The sequence below is a fragment of the Mercenaria mercenaria genome, chromosome 1 (assembly GCF_021730395.1).
Source record: "Mercenaria mercenaria strain notata chromosome 1, MADL_Memer_1, whole genome shotgun sequence".
In the NCBI taxonomy this organism is placed as follows: domain Eukaryota; kingdom Metazoa; phylum Mollusca; class Bivalvia; order Venerida; family Veneridae; genus Mercenaria; species Mercenaria mercenaria.
Window position 1 is genome coordinate 120,114,041 of NC_069361.1, and position 18,740 is coordinate 120,132,780.

General features: G+C 35.4%; 1 long non-coding RNA gene across 1 annotated transcript; it reads left to right on the forward strand.

Moving 5' to 3' along the window:
* Window positions 1-12,176: 12,176 nt before the first annotated feature.
* On the forward strand, window positions 12,177-15,937 carry LOC123545258 (uncharacterized). Its single transcript, XR_006685293.2, has 2 exons — window positions 12,177-14,879; window positions 15,566-15,937. It is a non-coding gene; the product is annotated as an uncharacterized LOC123545258 (long non-coding RNA).
* The last annotated feature ends 2,803 nt before the right edge of the window (window positions 15,938-18,740 follow it).

An 18,740-nucleotide genomic window follows, 5' to 3' on the forward strand; every position in this document is an offset into this window, starting at 1 on the left:
AAAACCCAAAAGAAAAATAAAAGGAACGAACTCACCCCAGAATCCAAGTGTCGTATACAACTGTCTATTAGTCTGTGACCACAAAAGCTGGTTAGCTGAAGCTACGGATCTGTCCTTGTCTTGTCTGAGGTAAGACGTCACTCTGAAAAATGAATAAAACTATTATATGTGTACCAATAGAACAAAACAAGAGGAATCTTTACAAATTATTGCTGCAGTTAAATGGGTGTTAATAATGTTCGAATAGCTACTGTGTCTGGTCGACCAATCCCACTTCTGACACCATTGTGACAGGAAAGGCCGTACCGGCGACAGTAACCATCAGAACAAATCAACACCCTTTACAATATTTACAAGTTTATTTACAAAAGATGATTATTAACAATGAATAGATATGAAAAAAAAAAAAAACTGATTATAAGAAAGAAAAAAAAAGAAAGTTCAGTATCTCTAGATACAAAAGTTCTTATACTTCCATTCTAATCTGACGTGACACAGGTCTTTAATGTAATTGTGAACTTTAAGTAGCACAAACAAAACATAGCTTCTAAATTCAAAATACAGTCCCTTTAAACCGTGAATACGTTGATTCCGTGTTGGCTCCCTATGGTGGTAGGTGATTGCATCCCTGAGCTGACTTCAGAGGATAACAAAAATCATCGTCTTTGCGGTTTACGGCACAACCCTGGACGAAAGCTCTGCGCTGGGAATATCACATCCAGGCGAGTGAAGACAAGTGAACCTCGGGCATTGTACTTCCGGTTATGACATCACCAGGTAAAATCGTCTGGCGGAAGAAGCTAAAATATATAACATATGGTAAGCACCATAGCAAAACAAATAAGTCAGGGCATAAAGCTGCTCCTTTGGGTACACCATACCTCCGTAGGCTCCCATAAATAATACGTGCTACTTATACAAAACATATGTGCTACTAAGTTCAAACGTCACATGATTAAAATACGTCACTTATTACTTCCATTATTACAAAGATTACTTACTTAAAAGACTAAAGTTAAAGTATGAAAAAGATATGAAAAGTATATGATGAAACATTATAGTAATGGAAATGATAAACTGCAGCTATTATTTACAACTACAAATTAACAAAATTCAATGTAAATCAAACGTTATATGATAGTTGGCATCCATATAATATCAAATGCCATACACTAAAACGGACATTGTATGTGTATGCAATAGACTGGCACACAATTTCATATTACAATAATATATTACATACATGGTACTAGACTTGCCATATAGAGTTATACATAACAATACAGTGCAGTAATGGCGTTCCGTAATTAACAAAATGTTTGACATAAGTTTTTGAAACAGTGCTTTACAATTATCATGTTACAAATTTCAGTATAAATTTTACATCTTATATAAACGAAACATTTAGACTCCTCTTTCTAAATAATTTACAAAAGTCTGAAAAATTTAATAAATTATCCTGACATACCGAAACTAGCCAAAATCATGTGCCAAAAAGTAAATGTTACAGAATTCTGTAGAATGAACAAAAATTTATCAAATAAAAATCGCAATGTAAAAATCATACAAAAATCTAAGAAATAAATTTCTTACCTCGATCGAGCATAAATTTCTAGCAAGAAAATAATTCAGACATAGATTCGTCTATAAAGTCGTAAGGTGGTGTGCGCAAGGCATATCTAGTCCAGTCTATTTAAAGGATAATGTCCCGCCAAATACTAAATTTCATGGGATTCACGGCTAAGCCGTGAGCTATGACTATTGTCATTTTCACGGGATTCACGATATAGCCGGGAAATCTAACTACTTTGGCGCGAATTTAAATTGACAATTTGAGGCCCATTATAGTGGTTTTGGGGATAAAAACATAAATTACTGAAGTTTATAAAATATCAACTTTCTTATTACTGAACAGAATTTAATGAAATTTACATGGAAATTTATGTTATGAAATATAGAAAAATATAAGAGGTATTTCATGCGTGAAATCTGACATTTACCTCAATAACTCAAAAATTTACAAAAAGATGATGCAATACCTGCATTTACACTACAGATAAAATAAGGCCCGTATGTCAATTTGTGACATACACACCTGAAATTGTTACATATTTTCGCGGTACAAAAATGCGTGTTGAAATGCGGAGAGCTTGTAGTCTTATCTTGTTTAGTCTGACATAATGCTGACTGGCAATGAACCCTCTCGGATGTTTTTTTTTTTCGCAAATACCAGATAAGTTACAGGGTATTTCTTCGGATTTTCCCAAACGTTTTAAATTTGAATCTACAGATGGGGAGTGGGCATATTTCATCAGTAAAAGCTCTCCGCACAGTTCATAGTACATGTACCCATGATGATTGATTATCCATTGAAAAAACGAACGATAATATATCATAAAAGACATAATGAAAGGTAAATGCCGGATTTTTTAGGTAAAGTTGTCTAAATATGTTTCTTTACTGGTATTTTGCGTGCTTTGAGTTTATTTTCTTTACTTCGGTCAATATAAAATAATGTCGGGGAAACCCGGAACCAAAAAGGTATTTATTATGTTACATTATTCTCTGTTCCTGTTACATCGAAAACAGCTCTCAGACCTGTTTAGGAAATTATAATGAAACGGACATACAGTAATAATATTGGCCATAGATTGCAAATTAACGAGTCCAAATTAATATAATGTCATTCACCCCACCCACTTGTTGTATTTTTATCAACAGAACAAATGTTTTTGAATCTGTTTCAATGCTTTTGATTGAGACGACATCTATGAATCATCAGAAGCATGTTGCAGCTATTTCAGCAAATTTGAATGAAACGAAAATAAAGTAACTGCAATTTGAACTTATCTCCCATGTTCTGTAAGTGTACAGACAATTGAAACAGTCCAAAAAAAGATTAGATCACCACTGGAATGTAGCTAAGAAACATGGGACACAAGCCGCTTTACATAAAGTCCCATAAAAATATAAATGTAAATATAAATGTGTTACTGTCTGCAGGGATTGCTTTTCTTCATAAACTATTCTAGTAAATGGAATCAGTCCCCAGCTAAACAAGTATGCTCCGCCACCAAAGAAAAAAGGGAAAAATGCCCAAATTCCAGGGCCGTCGCTGGCTTCGAAAAAGTGGTCCCGCCAATGGACGCCAAAATGCCGAAGGCAGGAAAGGGTGGACATCATGAGGAGGGACCCCCTCTCTCAGAAGGGGGATTCAGGGGTCCCCACCGAGAACATTTTTAGGTCTAGGATGCCAGTAAGTGCGTTTTTCTTGCATCTTGAAACAATTTTGGTTAAGATTTTAAGTAAATTTCATAATATTTTTCAAGGATAACTATTCACAATTAGGTATGTTAAAGGAATCGTCTTAAAAATTGTCAGGGTACGGACTTGGTCAGGTTAAAGGAGTAGATGTGCAGGCAGCCGGTTAGCTCAGTCGGTAGAGCACTCGCCCTATAAGCGAGGGATCCAGGGTTCAAGCTCCAGTCGGACTGCACATTTTTATCACCCTGTGACATTTGGCGCCCAACATGGGACCGAGGCACACTTGCATGTAATATAATGTACATCCGGAATTTGAGGATAAATTTCCACTTTGTGGGGGTGTATGTCACGGTGCGGATTTGATCACGTAAGGGTAGTAGATCATATGTGTCAGGCAGCCGGTTAGCTCAGTCGGTAGAGCAGTCGCCCTGTAAGCGAGGGGTCCCAAGTTTACGCCCCGGACTGACTGCACATTTTTATCACCCTGTGACAAAATCATGCCGGATTTAATATCCACCAGATAATCTTTAAATTATGATTAATCCAGTGTGCCAGTTGTTTTCACACCCGTGGGCAAGATTTCATAACAGATACCGCTCTTTGTGAATTATTTATATTACACTAAGAAGGCAATACTTCGGCACTTTTAATCAAAGCAACAGATGAAACTAAATGCAAAAAATGGCACGGCCGATATTGTGGTCCGGCCATGACCGGACTGGCCGGCTTGTCCGCGACGGCCTTGTATTTAGTTGACAAAAATAATTTATGAAACATTATGTCATGTCCCAAAATTGCATCCGAAAACCGTTATATAAACATTATCTTTAAAGAGAAAAACATTCAAACACCGCAGAATATTCCTCACAGCAGAGGACATGCAGTGCACTATACATGGGCGGATACAGAATTTGGTGTTAGAAGGGGCGTAAATATTTGTAGTGTAAAGCAAGTAGGTGGAGGGGTCCGGCTTGCTCCCCCGGAATATTTTAGAAAATATGGCTCCATTTTGTGCATTCTGGGTGTTCTGAGGTACTTTATTTGGTATTGACCAGAAGACAGATTTTGTGACAAAATCAACACAAATAACATGCAAACTGTAGTCATGTTTTATCAATTTCCAGAATTATTCTTGCGCAAGTATTTCGTAATTTCTTAGCACGAGTTCTGAGGATTTTTATAGGGAGGGTTTACCTAGGATTAATAACATAAAAAATGTAATGAGCTTTATCCTGGAGCATAGCGAGTGAGAAACAATGCATATTTTGTTCACCCAGAACAGAAGACAAATTAAGTATGCGATAGAGAAAAATTGCATATTTTATATTTTCACCCAGAACAGATGACAAATAACGTATTCGAGCTTAACAAGCGTGAATTCACCCAGAAAAGAAAAGATAAATTATCTATGCGAATGTAGCGAGCGAACGATATTCACCCAGAAAAGAAAAGATAAATTATCTATGCGAATGTAGCGTAGCGAACGGGAAAAAATGTATATTTTGCACTAGCTTATTTTACCCAGAACAGAAAACAAATTACCTATGCTTTTGCGATCTTAGAGGGTGCGCGGGCCTGGTGCGGCCCCCTCTGGATCCGCTAGTGCTATAAACATTTAAAGACAGTTTATTTACATTTTATACAATTTGTAAAGATCCGGTTAATTAGACAAATAATTCCCGACTAGAAATATTAGGATATAGACGATCCAAATGCAGATTTTTTTGTGTTACAGAAATAATACAGTCATGGCCAATGCATGCGTTTCAAGACTTGTTTGACATTTGGTAAGACAACAACCCAGGATTATAGCCTGACCCTCCACGTCCAACCCTGCTATTGTTTTCGGACAGGTCCAACTGTGATCGGATTTCGCTACGACAGATAATATGTAATAAAAGTGTTCCAGGTTGATTGTTCAAACTTAATTCAATTTTTAACCGCTAAAAGGGTCTCTGGGAAAATTTGGAGACTTAGACAAAACAGGTGCATTCTGACGCATTTTGTGGCATATTGTAGGGAACTTTAGACATTTCAAAGATCAATATGTGGAAAAACACAAATTTAATATTCTTTTTATCATAATTTTTTAACCTTTCTTGTTGGAACATCAAAAAGTCTACTTTTTTACTATATAAACAAGCTAGTCAATTTGACGTCGACGTCTCCTACACTATAAATGACGTCGACGTCAAAGCTTTATTACACTAGTGTATTATCATTTTTTTACACTCCCGCGACGCCAAACATGTGATAAAAGGCCTAAAATATTCTTTGTTTCTGGTAACATGCTAAAAAAATATTTAAAGCATAAAAAGTGAAGTTTGGCAACTATTTTGTTCAAAAGTTGAAAACAATATTCTCCAAGGCCATACAAACATTAAGGGTCAGGCCAAAAATTTAGGGTCGTTCGGGATACCTGAAACAAACAATTTTTTACACCTAACCAGAAGTGGGTTAGGGTTATTGGTCCATCCTGGTTAAATCACATTTTATTTTAGCCTTACTATTCGAAGAATAGTCTAGCTATTCTACGTACTCGACCTGGCGTCGGCGTCATCGTAACATTGGTTAAAGTATATGGATTTTATTTAATGGCATATAGCTTTGAATTTTTTTTTCTGGGTCAGTTACCAAACTCGTTGGGTGAGTCTCAGAACTCTGACATGTATTTTGCAAAATTATGCCCCCTTCTGGACTTCTTGGTTGAAGTCAATGCAGATAATTATTGAATTGAAACTTCAGTGGATATAAACCTGGGTGATAGCGTACCCAGGGCAATATCAATTATACGCATAGGAAAGGTGGTGAGTGTGGGAGGGGTTGGGGTTATGGGGCACCTATGCTCTTTAGATATTAATTTAACATTTTGGTAATTATAATTCCTGTTTCTGAGAAAATAATTTGAAAATGGTCAAGTATTGACTGTCTTATGGACATGCAGCTCAAGATTGTTGATGTTGTTTTACCCTGTGTTGTTGCAATTAAAAGTTTGCAAACGTTAATATAGTTTACAGGATTTAATGATTCAAGCAATTAGGAATTGATATTGTATTTAAGTAGAATACATGCATGACATCAGGTTCCTTACATAGTTATAAGCACTCTGAAACCTGGCAATAGTGCAATATAGGTTAAGTCGTGCTAATGAAAACTTCAGACCCATCTTTGCTGCTTAGTAAGTGTATAATAAAGTTTATAATAATTAAATCAGGTTACAAGACCTGTAATCAGGCTGTATATTAATTAACCAAATTTATATTATCAGTGACCAATTTGCTGACTGTGACCAATGGGTCACTAACCATTAGGACCAAAAATTGGTCACAAAGACAATCTTACATGGAAAACCTAAACTTAAGCTTTCGAAATGGATACTCTTTCAATAAAGTGATGTACAGCAACAGGATATTCATAACTTTAACATGTCCAAAACATTGCGGAATGATACTTATTTCACTTGGGTAATGATTACATTTTACTCGGACTTTATCATAGACTCCCTGTGTAAAATCTCAAACTTTAAACTAAAATAAAGATATTAAATCCGTATAATATTTCAATGAAACTTCAAAGTTTTGTTGTTTGTAGCATCATTTGGGGCATGTGCAGTGAAAAATCTTATTTTTTTTTAAAAATAGTGTATATTTATTTCTAAAGTCAGTATATGTTCATTGTAAATATACGTTGTAATAGACATTTGCGAATTAAGCCGATACCGAATCCGAGATCGTAATCCGATATTCATACGGTATTTTAAGGGATAATCTCAAAACATTAATTTATTTTTATTTACATCAATTGGCAATATTCGCATTTGTCTATATAATTCACTGTTTTAGCTTTAATCACTCGATTTTTTTTATATTAGATGACAACAACGAAATCTGTAGAGTGTTTTATTTTTCTTCCGAAACAAAGTCACACACGGCAAGGTTTCTGTCTCAGACGCTATGGCCTTTTGTCCGAGGATTCACAAAGGAAGGACAGTGGACGTCTTCCTTCCTATTTCTGGCATTATGTTATACGCTATCCGGTCAATTCTTTGTAAGGCTTGAACCTGTGGCTGCATATTATCCTAAAACATTAGTCGTTCTGCGTTGCAACAAAATAGACGTATCCTTTGTATATTTTACGGATTTTTACTTCATTGATCAGTTAAGATTTGATTTTCTTAAAAGGTTCAGTGAAGATATTTGCATTACACGAAGACGTGTTGTAGTTTTTTTTTCTAATTTCTTTAACAGAAAATCCTAAGAATATTTACCTCATCTAAGCATGCCGTGCTCGTGGTGTACTTATGATCCTTTGATGTCCGTCGTACATCCGTCATCAGCTCCCGTACATTTTGTCATGAGCATCGTCTTCTTAACCACAGAGCCAGTTTTGTCCAAACTTACAGGATTATTTCTTTGGTGTGCTCTTTTCGATACATAAACATTTAGTTCTTCGATACAGAGTTCCGGTTGCGATAGCAACCGAACGTAAGCGCTGCTCCTCACTGACTATTTTTCAAAACATATTTATTGTATGGCCCTCGGACAAATTCCTTTAGATAATTTCGCTGTATTAAACAAGGCCACCAGGGGGCAATGGAGGTTTCCATATTGTAAAGGAACTTTTGAGAATCGCCTTAAAGTTTTTAAAAACTGCTAGGCTGATTTCAATATGATTCCTTGGTGACAATCTACCAGGTTCCTTCTGATCAGTTGGTACGTTAAAAGAGTGTGACGGTCAGGGAGCGGAACAGAGTTGCCTCATACAATCATAGCATAAAATTTTAAGGTCTTCTTTGTAAGAAGCAGAACCTTCTACTCTGAATCTACTGTCAGGTTTTCAAAGCTATTTGGCAGAAATATGTCCGGCCTGTTAGGGCTGTGAGAAATGTGGAGTTTTGGCGCTTTTCAGGAGTATATATTTTATATATAAGAACGTAAGTTCGAAAGAATTTAGACGGTCTTTTATAATTTTAACACAAAACTTTAGGAAACAAAAGTATGAAATAGGGTAACAAATCTTGTCATGCGTTTTCCTGCTTGATGCCATACACGACAGTAAATATGGAGAGCATATATGCGATCTGGGAAAGTGATTCAGCCATACTAAATTTTGCATTTGGCCATTATTTTGCATTATGTATTTCAGATCTCCTGATGTCTATGTATTGTTTTAAACATTTTATTACAGTATAAAAGCTTTTCGAAGTTATGAGCTCGGTAGATCATACTGAAAACATTCTTTCGCCAAAATATTCCTAACGTATTAAATCAAGAAGTACACCACTGGATAAATCCACGTTAATCTTAACTTACAGATAAGGCAAACTTACCAATGGAATTCGTATCCTTTATTTTATCTAACGTAAAATTTCTTCAGTGCACCGGAATTTTACTTTTTAAATTGTAGAAAGGTCTAACAAAAATTACAATATGCTTGTTATCAATGCAGTTATAATATATTTACCAGGGATTATGAAATAAATGTTGTGGCAGCTCGAGTTCCATATTCGATGAACAACATTTTATAAATAAATATGATTTTAATAATTATCATATCATTTCCGTAGCCGTAACGTACTGAAACGTATTAGTCTCTGATGGCCCTCTCATGCTTCCGTAAAGAATCAACATTTATAGCACGAAATTTATTTTGAAAATATTTCTGAAATTCTAGGTCTGCAGCTTTCAAATACGGAAATATCTGACATTCGAGGCAGGTACTGTTATTTTTAGACAACATCAAAAAGGACCTTTTGGACGATTTGACGAAGCTCCAAAAACGCCTTATACCCTTGCTCCGTTATGGACACCTGTGGTATTTGTTTACCGAGTGCAAACATTTTTTTCGCACATGAAACGCTGCCACGTCGTGCTAAAACCGAGGTATTTTCAAATCACAAGAAAGTGCTGAAAATTGACTCCCCATTAGCAAAAAGAAAGAAAGTCCACGTCCATACATTTAAAAAGGGTGACCCCTGCGCGTGAACTCTGACTATAGAACGATGCAAATGCGACATTTATTTTCAAGTTTAGCATGTGAACTTTCATTTTCTTTACTGCCGCTGAAAGCTGAAGGTCGTCTGACGTCATTTTCTGTATTGTCGAAAAAATATACGTATGCCTGGCGAGATTGTATAGAGCCTGCTCTCTTAAGGATATGTGGAGATACGGAACCGTTAACGTAAAGAAGCTAAATCTTGTAAAGTTTTCTTTTTTTTCCCGACAACTACTTAGAAATATGGTAAGTATGATAGTCAGTTTATCAAACTATGGAGTCAATCGACCAACGTTAAAATGTTAGCCAACAAACAACCATTTTATTATTTGAACCAATAAATGTTTTGAGAAAGTCCCTAGGCTATACCCGAAATCAGATTCGGATTCGAAAATGTCTAATACCCAAGTGGAAACGTGCAGATACTCGAAAATGCAGCTCTCTGATTGGTCAGTTAAAACCCCTAGTGTACGGTGATGTCATGATAAAGTTATGAATAACAGGGGTTTAAATCTTTGAGGATGACATAGATACTTAATGTTATTGATAAATTATCCCACAATGCAACTTGGGAATTATACACATCCTGCAAGGAAATGTGACAGCTCTCGGAGAAAAATATTGACGATTTATACAAGCCCGGATTGAACTAAAGGTTGACATTTGTCTTTAACAATCAGTGAAATGCTTAGAAGATTTATTTCGCCTAAGCTTTAGTGATTCGAATGCTGGATAATGATACAAAATGAATATTATACATACACCAGCCGAAACTGTCTCTCCTAAAGTTAAACCAAGTAAACGTGAACAAGATTCGGATAAGATTTAAAAACGAGCATGATGGTTATAATATGTGATTGGTTAGTAAAGTTATGTAGCTCAGTACATATGTGTTCATTTCTGTGTTTAACTACATTGAACTCCAAGGAAATATCAATGAAACAGTTTAGTCAAAATAATTCGACGTTCAGATTGTGTTATATTTGTGACGGGCAATCTAAACGTCAAAACTTTGAAGGAAATAATGGAAGATAAATCACAGTATACAGTCATGTAAAGTTATTGACTATATATCACTTTCGCATATTGGTGAGTACACACGGTAAACGTTAATCGTTTACAGTATATACATAGGTTTAAATAGGTTTAAACCACCAGAAAATGTGTAATATTTGTTATTATTTGATAATGTTTACATAAGTCCATGAGGAATTGAATCCCCTTTCGATACATATAAGTTTTATTTGAATTTATGGCCAATTCATGAAATAATCGGCATTTAAACCTATAGCATGTAAAGCGTCGACAGCGCTGAAAATTTCATCGAGTGGGGATATTGCCCATTTAGATTATTTCAATATTTCCTAGGATCGCATCAAATTAGTTGGACTATGAAACAGTTTAAGTCGAGGTGAGTTGAGTTGATGATTGACTAGTCAAATTAATTCGACGTTCAGATTGTTTTATATTTGTCACAATTTTGTGACGGGCAATCTAAACGTCAGAATTGTGACTGACCAAAATAATGGAGGATACAGTACACCGTCATGTAAAGTTATTGGTTTTATCGCTTGTGCATATAAGCGTGTCAGCACGGTAAACGTTAATCGTGTGCTGTACATATATAGGTTAAAATTAGGTTTAAATAACCAGAAAATTCGTAATGTTGGATATTCTTTGATAATTTTTTTTTACATAAATCAATGAGAAATTGAATCCCATTTCGATACATGTAAGTTTTATTTGAATTTATGGCCAATTCATGAAATAATCGGCATTTAAACCTATAGCATGTAAAGCGCAGGTAGCGATGAAAATTTCATCGGAGTTTTTTTCAGTTATTTTGGTCTTTTGAGTGTTTGACGCGAGTGGGGATATTGCTCATATGAAAAAAATATCTCAATATTTCCTAGGATCGCGACAAATTAGTTGGACTAATGATTGACATGACATGAATTATTTGTACATGTTGTATGAAGAAAGTGTGTAGCTACCGGTATCTGGACCGGAACGGCTAGAAAATTCTCAGGGGATTTTCTAGTCGTTCGGTAATAGGTTTCCTAATGAATAAGTTAAATGATATCTGTTATTTACTTAAGATATCGATACTTATGCAAACAAAGGTTTGTATGAGTACATAGGAAAGATTTGCTTTTAGCTTTAATCATCTCAAATAAACATTTGCATTCAGCCAATAAAACGGAAGTTTGCCAAAATCAGTATTCAAGCACGTAGCTAGGACATTTTTCATAGTAAGCAGTCATAATGGGGGTTTGTTGGTGTATCCTCCCCTTGATTATTTATAAATGTGAGAACAGCAAATGGTGCATTTTAGCGTGTGTTTGAAGCAAAAACATTGCATGGAAACCTTCTCGAATAAACACGGCATTCAGCCGATAAAAAAAAAAGTTTGCAAAAATCAGTTAAATTATTGGCGAAATCGCCTTGACGTCACTCATTAAAATCTATTCATTTAGTGGCGGGCAAAACAATGTTTTTATTGGATCAGAATTTTAACAACTTTTCCACTGGATTTTCAAAATTAAAAGTTTGAAATACTTGCAGTTTTCATATTTTAGTATTCAAATATTTTTTTTCAAATGAATAACTATTTGAAATGACATTTAACTTCATTAGCGGAAGTGTGATGTTCAAAAGTCTTAAAACTTTCCATTCATCAATTTTTTTTTTTATAAATTGTCTTATATTAAAGTTCAGGCCTAACTTAGAAAAACATCACTTTTTACAAAATAACATTCGGAGATCAATGTTTATTCATTCTAAATATAGAATATCAACAGATTTGTATACAAACACGATCTCATTCGTTTTATTGACTGAAAAATTAGTAAAATATTAAAGACGATGAAAAATATAATTTGGTATGTATTCACATAAAATTTTGTTTACAGATGGTAACCGAACGGCTAGAACGCAGGCTAGGCGTCTGATTACCATAGGTCTAGACACTTCCTTGTGTCTATGAAATGTGGAACAGAAAACATTCTAGCTAAAACAATCATCAGTAGCGAGGGGTCCAGTAACCAGGCCTCTAGTCCCGTAGTCTAGACCCGGAGTCTAGATGTCCAGTAACCGGACTTGTACAACGTGTATAGGACTGTCTAGATGTCCAGTAATCAATATGAATACTGAAAAGGGTATTTACAAAAAGAAGACGTATTTCATCTTTAAAAACGGGAAATGATTTCTTAAGTTCGCTCTTGTATTTTTCTTGTCATTTACATTGTAAGTGAAAGGAAACATAAGTCTTTATAATTCTTTAGCCTCGGGGTTTGGGGAAATACAATTGCAAATTCGATAAATAATAAATAGAAATGTGTACGCCGTAATTGGAAGCTTTTATTAATTCAGTCTCGGGACTGATGAACTGAAATAATAAACCTAATGTTTTCCTTAGTATTTAAGGCATGGATTGTTAAATTTGTTTTACTGCTTGATCAATTAAATAAATAATGATGACTGCCCTAAATCGCTGTTAAAATTTCATATTCAAGTATATGCCCCGAACCGAAGTCAGAGTTAATTATAAATAAAATAAAATTTACAAAAATACGTGATAACAGCTACTTTATGACAATCATAATTTTTACCAGCAATTACTTTAAACATTTCATTACTGCCGTGATATAAAAATGTATCTAAGAACTTAAATGTTTAATATAAATAAACGTCTGACTGGTCTACATATTGTACAAGTCTTTTGATTTGAAATGTACTTTTGGTTTGAACCTGTACGGTTGTGCTTTATCTTACTTCCTACATAGCTTGCAGAAAGCAAAACTAGGTTCATTGTCTGTTTTCTAAGCAAAGGAAAATCTAGTTCCGAAGCGTTATTATATTTTGACGAATAATTCTTCTTTTTTCTGGCGTCTTTATTTGTTTTAGTGTCGGTCAAGGTCAAGTGTGCGAATGATTCCAATACTTTTCCGACATTGCAACGTCCACGAATAGCATACATAGTAACCAGTCAGTAAATATCGATGATTTACTTAATTTGCTCGTAGTCATATGGAAATGTATCAATTTGATTGGTACAATCTCTCTCAGGAAGCTTTGGGAACAGCTAAATTTCATCTGTTAAGTAATCCGTATATATTGAAAATGACACTTGACATATGTTTACTGTTTATTGGCATCTCAATAACGATGCCAGATGGCAAATTAGACAAAATATGTGGTCTACAAATTTAAGGTCTGCTTTTTTAGAAAGCGTGAGAAAATGCTCCAAATTAGTTAAGTCATGATCAAACCTTGAATTCGTGAGAATCACGATTCAAGCGTCAGACTTGACAGGTCTGATTATTGATAATCTGACCTCTAGCCACTTCCAAAAAATCAGCTTCAGAGATATTTATATGCTATAGCTGAAACGAATCCCGTGTTGAAACCTTATTAGAAATCTACCCTAAAATATGTTGTGCTATAATTTCATCGGCCGAAATGCCATGAAGTGATGAACTTTCACTTTGACAAATCTGTACATGGTAAGGATTTTTTTCTGTGGACACTGAACAGTCAACTCAAGTTCTTCAACCATGAAATCCTCGAAAGTAAGTCCTCCGCGAATTTTAATGATTTCACAGTAATCGGCCGCCATATTGAAAATGCTGTATTTTTTCCTGACGACCATATCAAAGTACTTCCAGAAGCTGACTTCATTAGAAACTTACAGGCTTTATCGTTTGCAAGCAGTGTGACAATTAATAAGTCATATTTTTGCGTATTTTATTTTAAATATATCACGACATGCAAATCCGAGAGTATTGATCATGTTCAAGTTGATGTGCTGGTGGCCAAAGAAATGTATAAAGATAAAGTACGACCCTTGGTATTTATTGTTTGAGAGCGATTACCGGTTTTGCACATTTGAAACCTAATTATCCTAGTCCTACTAAATATGGCCGATTCTCACCTATTCCGGTTACGGAAATCACTTTTAATTAGTAACCGAGTACTCGGTAAAAAAATCGGCGAGTACTCTAGTATCAAACTCATTGCCATTCTTAATGTTATAAATCATTTAATGGGTACCATGATACTGAAGACTTCTGGGTTGTTGTATCCTAGGAAGTTGTTCTTTGAAATTGTGCAGTCCCGAATTTGAAGACTGGTTACATTTTCATTTTAAATGTATACATTATTTCTTAAGTATGTAACAGTTGTTTTGTTTGTTTTCAGAAAACATTTCTACAGGACTACATTTATGTGCAGAAGGATTAATAATACTCCAGACAAGTCAGCCATGACAGATCTGTATGAAGTATGGAAAATGATTGTAAACATTGATGAACAGGAAATAAGTTCATCATTCATGATAATTGCTTTCTGATGGACTTGGATAGACTGTCAAACTAAACGTACAATGCAGCCATTGCTGTAACTTTGTTGGGGAAATTAACAGTTCATGGCGAACACATATACATGTGTATAATGCAAAATCTTTAAAGTGAAGTATCTCGTCAGCCATAGGGTTTACAGCCATAGGGTTTACAGCAATTCAATTTCATAGGCTTATATCGGATAACAAGTTCAGAAGATATTGATGATAACATACAATACACTGGTTTTCCAACTAATTGAAGAATAAATGTTTGTTTAAAGTAAGATGATTGGTATTTACAGCTGTAAAAATCTTTTAGCAATTGTAGACTTGCAGAATGCAAACCCAGTCACAAGTTATCACTTATATATATATATAGCAAATAAGTATAAATACATTTTAAACAAACGATCTGATAAAAGTTTTTCACACAAATTTTTATCCTTCTGCTTTTTGTTTTCATATATAGGTAACGGCCGACCGAATCAGGTCAATTGTTTTGAGGTGTCTCCTTTGGAAAATACTCCAGATACCACATGTGTCTCAGTCTACTCAGCTGAAAATGGATGCAAGTCATGAAAATCTCTTTCTCCCTCTGTCTCGCTGTCTCTCTCTCTCTCTCTCTCTCTCTCTCTCTCTCTCTCAAAGGATAAGTTACATAAATTGACCTTTTGCAGTTGGTCTAAAACGGATTAATTAGTACAAACTGTATACCAAATTATACTGGACCTCTGAGTTTACAGGAATGATATTGTCTCGATCGCTGGTGTTCTTTCACACACCTCCGTTGCAGGCCAATATGATATTTACAGCAGTGAGGATCCCTTTATTAAATCAAAAAACAAACACCAGTGACTAACCCTAAATTAGGTCATTTATTAATTGTGTAGCATGCCTTTGGATTATTAGTTTATGCATCATAATACGTTAACATGAAACTATGAAATAACATTTTATTTTTTTAAGGTATGGAGGGCCACCAAAACGGATGATGAAGAACATCGTGGAGCTGAAAAGACAAATCAGCTATCGAAACGTCTCTTCAAAAAAAAACATTACAGAAACAAACTTTGAATATGGTACTCCTATAAAGACCAAAATTAATATCTAAATCGACTTTCATGGACCATGCTCAAGAAATATTTAAGAATAAGACTTGCAGCACTGTATCTCTAGCCAAGAAGCAAAAGTGTATTATAATAGAGACAACATTAGAATAGCAGTGAAAATATAAGAAATGAATAAGTATTGTTACATTTGCAGTGAAAATATAACAAAAGAAAAATGTATGTTCGCATGTCGTCAGGTTGGTAATAAATTTGAAATGATAAAAGTGTACTTAATATTGTTTACATTAATTATACCCTACTTGTTCCGGGATAGGAAGAGAGTCAACAGTTTATTAAAACAATAGTCATCAAAATGATAATAATGCAAACTTATAAAGTAGACATTTACATACAATCATGAAGAAGTCAAATCAGTTTGAAATATGGTATTCGTTCAACATTAGGGTTTATTACAATATTATTTTATACAGGTTTTCAATTAGCAATACTACTTGTCACAAGCATGATGTTGCTAGCTCACCAGAGCACAAAGTACTTGGGTTGAGCTATTGTGATTGCTCACTGTCCGGCGTCCGTCTGCACTTTCATTTAAACAGCATCTCCTGTGAAACCATTTGGTGGAAGTTGATGAAACTTGGCCTAAATGGTCCTTGGATAGTTCTCTTCCAGAGATGTTCAAAAACTTGAATTCCAAAGAGAACTGTAGTTGCCATGGCAACCAAAAGTAAAACCTTGAAAAGTCTTCATGTCCAAAGCCACAAGGCGCAGAGCCTCGATATTTGTCATGTCACATCATCTAATGGCCCTCTATGACGATTGTACAAATTATGCCTCTGGTGTGAAAAGAAGCCCCGTCTCGATGATTTCAAGTTTTACATAAACTTATACAGGAAAAAACTTTAAAAATATTTTTGTCTGAAACCAAAGACATCTTTGATATATGGTATGTAGCATTGCAGTGTGGTCCTGTACCAGGATTGTTCAAATTATTAACTTGGGGTGAAAAGAGGCCCCGCCCTGGTGGTCCCAAGTTTTACAAACATGTAGATTTATTAGCTCACCTGAGAACAAAGTGCTCGGGTAAGCTCTTTTGATCGCTCACCGTCCGGCGTCCTTTGACCGTCCACACTCCTTTAAACAAAATCACCTGAACCACAAAGCCAATTTTGATGAAACTTCACAGGGATGTTTCTTAAGCAGACTCCTTTCAAAGTTGTTCAAAGAATTGAATTCCACACAGAACTCTGGTCGATGGCATACGAAAGGAAAAATTGAAAAAAATCTTCTTATCCAAAACCACAAGGCGTAGAGTCTTGATATTTGGCATGTAACATTATCTAATGGTCCTCTATAAAGGTTGTTCAAATTACGCCCCAGGGATTCCAAGTTTTACATAGACTTATGTAGGAAAAAACATGAAACATGAATCATTGAAACATGAAGATCATACTACTCTGGTGAGCGATCCAGAGTCATCATGACCCTCTTGTTTTTGAAGTTAGACTGAAGAATTGCAGTGTCCTCACTGGAGACAAGGTAACCAGTAAGAAAAGAAATATTGGGACACGGCTAGGTACATAGATGTAGCCTGCATGCAGACAATATGTTCAATTTCATTTTCGGTTGCTTGGGCCACCATTACTTAAAACAGAAGAGGTTGTTTTTGCTGTACAATTTCAGTTATCACTGTGGTTTGTACATGTGATAAAACTATGCACAAAGTGTGCTTGCATATAGCTAGAATAGCCTCATTGAGTTTTTTTTTGCACATTTGCTCATTTGTATTGTTAAGATACGAAAGACTCACACTGAAAATAACAGTTAAGGGAAACACATTTAAGGTATTAGTAACTGAATTTTCCAGATTCAGCCTTTTATTTTCATTTTGGCTCACCTGAGCCAAAGGCTCAAGGTGAGCTTTTGTATCTGTTCCATGCCTGTCAAAAATCGTCTTCAAAACCACTGGGCAGGTTTATACCAAACTTTACAGGAATGATCCTTAGATGGCCACCTTTCAAAATTGCCCAAAGAATTGAAATCCATGAAGAATTCTGGTTGCCATGTCAATCGAAAGGAAACACCTTCAACAATTTTCTTGTCCAAAACCACAGGTCCTAGGGCTTTTGTATTTGGTATGTAGCATCATCTAGTGGTCTTCTAAGAGTGTTAAAATTATCTCCCCTGGGTCAAATATGGCTCTACCCTGAGGGTCACATGGTTTACAAAGACATATATGGAAAACTTTGAAAATCTTCTTGTCCAAAAGCACAGGGTCTAGGGCTTTGATATTTTTATCCAACGCCGAAGAAATCGGGAGGAGGTTATTGAAATGGCGTTGTCCGTCCGTCACGTCCGTCCACAGCCATTTCTCAGTAACTAGCAGGTAGAATTTCATGAAACTTGAAATAAACTTGTACCAGCATACTGCGATGATGCCCGTCGAGTTTTTTTTTTTTTTTATATTGGTCAATTTTCCTTAGAGTTATTGCCATTGATTTAATTAAAAATGCCCAAAAATGTCCGTCCGCAGCCATTTCTCAGTAACTATCAGGTAGAATTTCATAAAACTTAAAATAAACATGCACCAATATACTGCAATGATGCCCGTCAAGTTTTTTCTTAGATTGGTCAATTTTCCTTAGAGTTATTGCCCTTGATTTAATGAAAAATCCACGTCTGCAGCCATTTCTCAGTAACAAGCTGGTAGAATTTCATGTAATTTGAATCCTTTTGATGTAATTTGAAATAAATACGAACCAACATACTTCGATGATGCCTGTCAATTTTTTTTTAATTGGTCGGTTTCCCTTAGAGTTATTGCCCTTTAATTGTTTAAAAATCGACAGATTATAAACATGTGAAGTTGTTTACCTACACCTGGTCACAACCTTGCCTTGGTCACACCCCTCTCCCCCCCCCTACCCCCCCCCCCCCACAAAATTTCTTTTTATTATTTTTTTTTTCAAACCTTCCATGAATATTTATCTACATGCAAAGTTGTACCATTCCCCCATCTCACTCCTCCACCCAGTCATGCTTACCACCTTGATCATGACGCCCCTCCCCCTCCC